Raw genomic sequence first — 5,557 nt, 5'->3', positions numbered from 1 at the left:
GTTCAACTCTGGTTTTGGCTCCTTTTCTAGCGCTGGACGCCAGATTTGGGCAGAAAGCTGGAGTTGAACGCCGGTTTACGTCATTTATTCTTGGCAAAAGTATGAACTATTATATATTGCTGGAAAGCCCTGGATGTCTACTTTCCAAAGCAATTGGAAGCGCGCCATTTGGAGTTCTGTAGCTTCAGAAAATCCATTTTGAGTGCAGGGAGGTCAGAATCCAACAGCATCAGCAGTCCTTCTTCAACCTCTGAATTTGATTTCTGCTCAAGTCCCTCAATTTCAGCCAGAAAATACCTGAAATCACAGAAAAGCACACAAACTCATAGTAAAGTCCAAAAATGTGAATTTAACATAAAAACTAATGAAAACATCCCTAAAAGTAACTAGATCCTACTAAAAACATACTAAAAACAATGTCAAAAAGCGTATAAATTATCCGCTCATCACAACACCAAACTTAAATTGTTGCTTGTCCCCAAGCAACTGAAAATCAAATAGGATAAAAAGAAGAGAATATACTATAAATTCCAAACTATCAATGAAACATAGCTCCAATCATATGAGCGGGACTTATAGCTTTTTGCCTTTTGAATAGTTTTGGCATCTCACTTTATCCATTGAGGTTCATAATGATTGGCATCTATAGGAACTCAGAGTTCAGATAGTGTTATTGATTCTCCTAGTTCAGTATGATGATTCTTGAACACAGCTATTTCATGAGTCTTGGCCGTGGCCCTAAGCACTTTGTTTTCCAGTATTACTACCGGATACATAAATGCCACAGACACATAATTAGGTGAACCTTTTCAGATTGTGACTCAGCTTTGCTAAAGTCCCCAATTAGAGGTGTCCAGGATTCTTAAGCACACTCTTTTTTTGCTTTGGACCTTGACTTTAACCGCTCAGTCTCAAGTTTTCACTTGACACCTACACGCCACAAGCACATGGTTAGGGACAGCTTGGTTTAGCCGCTTAGACCAGGATTTTATTCCTTTAGGCCCTCCTATCCACTGATGCTCAAAGCCTTGGGATCCTTTTTATTTGCCCTTGCCTTTTGGTTTTAAGGGTTATTGGCTTTTTGCTCTTGCCTCTTGGTTTTAAGAGCTTTGGCTTTTTCTGCTTGCTTTTTCTTTCTATTTTTCTATATTTTTTTTTCGCCTATTATTTTTTTTTTCTGCAAGCTTTGTTCTTTGCTGCTTTTTCTTGCTTCAAGAATCATTTTTATGATTTTTCAGATTATCAAATAACATGTCTCCTAGTCATCATTCTTTTAAGAGCCAACATATTTAACATTCTTAAACAACAACTTCAAAAGACATATGCACTGTTCAAGCATACATTCAGAAAACAAGAAGCATTGTCACCACATCAATATAATTAAGCTAAGTTCAAGGATAAATTCAAAACTCATGTATTTCTTGTTCTTTTGAATTAAAACATTTTTTTATTTAAGAGAGGTGATGGATTCATAGGACATTCATAACTTTAAGACAAAGTTACTAACTACTAATGATCATGTAATGAAGACACAAACATAGATAAGCACATATCATAGAAAACGAAAAACAGAAGAAATAAGAACAAGGAATGAATCCACCTTAGTGATGGTGGCGTTTCCTTCTTGAGGAACCAATGATGTCCTTGAGCTCTTCTATGTCTCTTCCTTGTCTTTGTTGCTCCTCCCTCATTACTTTTTGATCTTCTCTAATTTTATGAAGGATGATGGAGTGCTCTTGATGTTCCACCCATAGTTGCTTCCAATAATTGTGTGGAAGAAAATGTATCCCCTGAGGTATCTCAGGGATCTCTTGATTTGCAGTCAAATGTTCTACCACTGAGCTATAGACCCTTGATGGAAGCTTTTGTCTTCCCTTTCCTCTTTCTAGAGGTTTCTCTGGCCTTAGGTGCCATCAATGGTTATGAAAAAAACAAAAAAGCTATGCTTTTACCACACCAAACTTAGAATGTTGCTCGCCCTCGAGCAAAAGAAGAAAGAATAGAAGAAGAAGAAGAAGATATGGAGGAGATGGATGGACGTGTGTATTCGGCCATATGGGTGGGATTGGGTGGGAGAGAGATGTTGAATTTTGAAGGTAGTGGGTGTATGGATGTGAGTGGTAAATGGAAAACAGAAGGGATGATCATGAATGGAAAGAGAGATGATGAGGTAGGTGGGGATCCTGTGGGGTCCACAGATCCTGAGATGATCCCGTGGGGTCCACAGATCCTGAGGTGTCAAGGCATTTACATCCCTGCACCAATTTAGGCATGTAAAATGCCCTTGCACACAACTCTGGGCGTTCAGCGCCAGGTTGGTGCCCATTTTAGGCGTTCAACGCCCATTTGTTGCCATTTCTGGCGTTGAACGCCAGAACTATGCTTGTTCTGGGCGTTCAGCGCCAGGATGCTGCCCATTTTGGGCATTCAGCGCCAGAACCATGCTCTGTTCTGGCGTTGAACGCCAAGCAGATGCTCCTCCAGGGTGTGATTTTTCTTCTGCTATTTTTGATTCCGTTTTCAATTTTTATATTTATTTTATGACTCCACATGTTCATGAACCTAATAAAACATGAAAAACAAAAACAAAATTAGATAAATAAACATTGGGTTGCCTTCCAACAAGCGCTTCTTTAATGTCAATAGCTTGACAGTGGGCTCTCATGGAGCCTCACAGATGTTCAGAGCATTGTTGAGACTCTCCAACACCAAACTTAGAGTTTGGATATAGGAGTTCAACACCAAACTTAGAGTTTGGTTGTGGCCTCCCAACACCAAACTTAGAGTTTGACTGTGGGGGCTTGGGTTGACTCTGCTTTGAGAGAAGCTTTTCATGCTTCCTCTCCATGGTTGCAGAGGGAGATCCTTGAGTTTTAAACACAAGGGAGTCCTCATTCCATTGAAGGACTAGTTCACCTCTGTCAACATCAATCACAGCTCTTGCTGTGGCCAGGAAAGGTCTTCCTAGGATGATGGATTCATCCTCTTCCTTTCCAGTATCCAGGACTATGAAATCAGCAGGGATGTAAAGGCCTTCAACCTTTACTAACACATCCTCTACTTGTCCATATGCCTATTTTCTTGAATTGTCTGCCATCTCTAATGAGATTTTAGCAGCTTGCACCCCATAGATTCCCAGTGTCTCTATTACAGAGAGGGGCATGAGGTTTATCCCTGAACCAAGGTCACACAGAGCCTTAAAGATCATGGTGCCTATGGTACAAGGTATTATGAACTTTCCAAGATCCTGTCTCTTCTGAGGCAATGTCAGTTGATCCAAATCACTTAGTTCATTGGTGAACAAGGGAGGTTCATCTTCCCAAGTCTCAATACCAAATAATTTGGCATTCAGCTTCATGATTGCACCAAGAAACTTGCCAGTTTGCTCTTTAGTAACATCCTCATTCTCTTCAGAAGAGGAATACTCATCAGAGCTTATGAAAGGCATAAGGAGGTTCAATGGAATCTCTATGGTCTCTAGATGAGCCTCAGAGTCCTTTGGTTCCTCAGAGGGAAGTTCCTTATTGATCACTGGACGTCCCAGGAGGTCTTCCTCCTTGGGATTCACGTCCTCTCCTTCCCTTACAGGTTCGGCCATGGTGCTTATGTCAATGGCCTTGCACTCTCCTTTTGGATTCTCTTCTGTATTGCTTGGGAGAGTACTAGGAGGGATTTCAGTGATCCTTTTACTCAGCTGGCCCACTTGTGCTTCCAAATTTCTAATGGAAGACCTTGTTTCATTCATGAAACTTATAGTGGCCTTAGATAGATCAGAGACTAAGTTTGCTAAATTTGAAGTATTTTGTTCAGAGTTCTCTGTCTGTTGCTGAGTGGATGATGGAAAAGGCTTGCTATTGCTAAACCTATTTCTTCCACCATTATTAAAGCCTTGTTGGGGCTTTTGATCCTTCCATGAGAAATTTGGATGATTTCTCCATGATGAATTATAGGTGTTTCCATACGGTTCACCCATGTAATTTACCTCTGCTATTGCAGGGTTCTCAGGATCATAAGCTTCTTCTTCAGAAGATGCTTCTTGAGTACTGTTGGATGCAGCTTGCATTCCATTCAGACTCTGAGAAATCATATTGACTTGCTGAGTCAATATTTTGTTCTGAGCCAGTATGGCATTCAGAGTATCAATTTCAAGAACTCCCTTCTTCATAGGCGTCCCATTATTCACAGGATTCCTTTCAGAAGTGTACATGAATTGGTTATTTGCAACCATGTCAATGAGTTCTTGAGCTTCTGCAGGCGTTTTCTTCAGGTGAATGGATCCACCTGCAGAGGTATCCAATGACATCTTAGATAACTCAGACAGACCATCATAGAATATATCCAGGATGGTCCATTCTAAAAGCATGTCAGAAGGACACTTTTTGGTCAGTCCTTTGTATCTCTCCCAAGCTTCATAGAGGGATTCACCTTCTTTCTGTCTGAAGGTTTGAACATCCACTCTAAGCTTGCTCAGCTTTTGAGAAGGAAAGAACTTGGCTAGGAAGGCCTTGACCAGCTTATCCCAAGAGTTCAGGCTATCCTTAGGTTGAGAGTCTAACCATACTCTAGCTCTGTCTCTTACAGCAAAAGGGAAAAGCATGAGCCTGTAGACTTCAAGATCTACTCCATTAGTCTTAACAGTATCACAGATCTGCAAGAATTCAGTTAAGAACTGAAAAGGATCTTCAGATGGAAGTCCATAAAACTTGCAGTTCTGCTGCATCAGAGAAACTAATTGAGGTTTCAGCTCAAAGTTGTTTGCTCCAATGGCAGGAATGGAGATGCTTCTTCCATGTAAATTGGAATTAGGTGCAGTAAAGTCACCAAGCATCTTCCTTACATTATTATTATTTTCGGCTGCCATCTCCTCTTCCTGTTCGAAAAATTCTGAAAGGTTATCTCTGGATTGTTGTAATTTAGCTTCTCTTAATTTTCTCTTCAGAGTCCTTTCAGGTTCTGGATCTACTTCAACAAGAATATTCTTGTCCTTGCTCCTTCTCATATGACAAAGAAGAGGGCACAGAAAAAATAATAATAATAATATGGATCCTTTATACCACAGTATAGGGATCCCTGTGTGAGTAGAAGAAGAGGGGGAGACAAAGAATGTAATATAATGGAAGAAACACAACTGTGAGGAGGGTTGAGATGTGAGATGAGATGTTAGTAGATGAATAAATAAATAGAATAAGATGGGAGAGGGAGAATTTTCGAAAAATATTTTTGAAAAAGAGTTAGTGATTTTCGAAAATGGTTTTTGAAAAATGTTAGTATTTTTCGAAAATTTTTTAAAATCAAAAATAAAAATAAGAATAATTAGTTAATTAAAAAAAACTTTTCAAAAAGAGGGAAGATATTTTCAAAAATTAGAGAGAGAGAGTTAGTTAGGTAGTTTTGAAAAAGTTAAGAAACAAACAAAAAGTTAGTTAGTTAGTTGAAACAAATTTTGAAGAGATAAGAAGTTAGGAGGTTAGAAAAGATATTTTGAAACAAACTTTTTGAAAAAGGTAAGATAAGAAGATATTTTAGAAATTAGTTTTGAAAAAGATTTGATTTTTAA

The 5,557-nt window shown here is 39.1% G+C and overlaps 1 non-coding gene across 1 annotated transcript; it reads left to right on the top strand.

Annotated features, from left to right (window-relative positions):
• Positions 1-4,357: 4,357 nt before the first annotated feature.
• LOC148579943 (small nucleolar RNA R71) lies at positions 4,358-4,465 on the top strand. Its single transcript, XR_015899526.1, has one exon. It is a non-coding gene; the product is annotated as a small nucleolar RNA R71 (small nucleolar RNA).
• Positions 4,466-5,557: the final 1,092 nt, after the last annotated feature.

The sequence above is a fragment of the Arachis ipaensis genome, chromosome B10, assembly GCF_059453495.1.
Source record: "Arachis ipaensis isolate K30076 ecotype BB chromosome B10, ASM5945349v1, whole genome shotgun sequence".
NCBI classification, from domain to species: domain Eukaryota; kingdom Viridiplantae; phylum Streptophyta; class Magnoliopsida; order Fabales; family Fabaceae; genus Arachis; species Arachis ipaensis.
The sequence above is the reverse complement of the archived record's forward strand: the minus strand, read 5'-3'. Positions and strand labels throughout refer to the sequence as shown.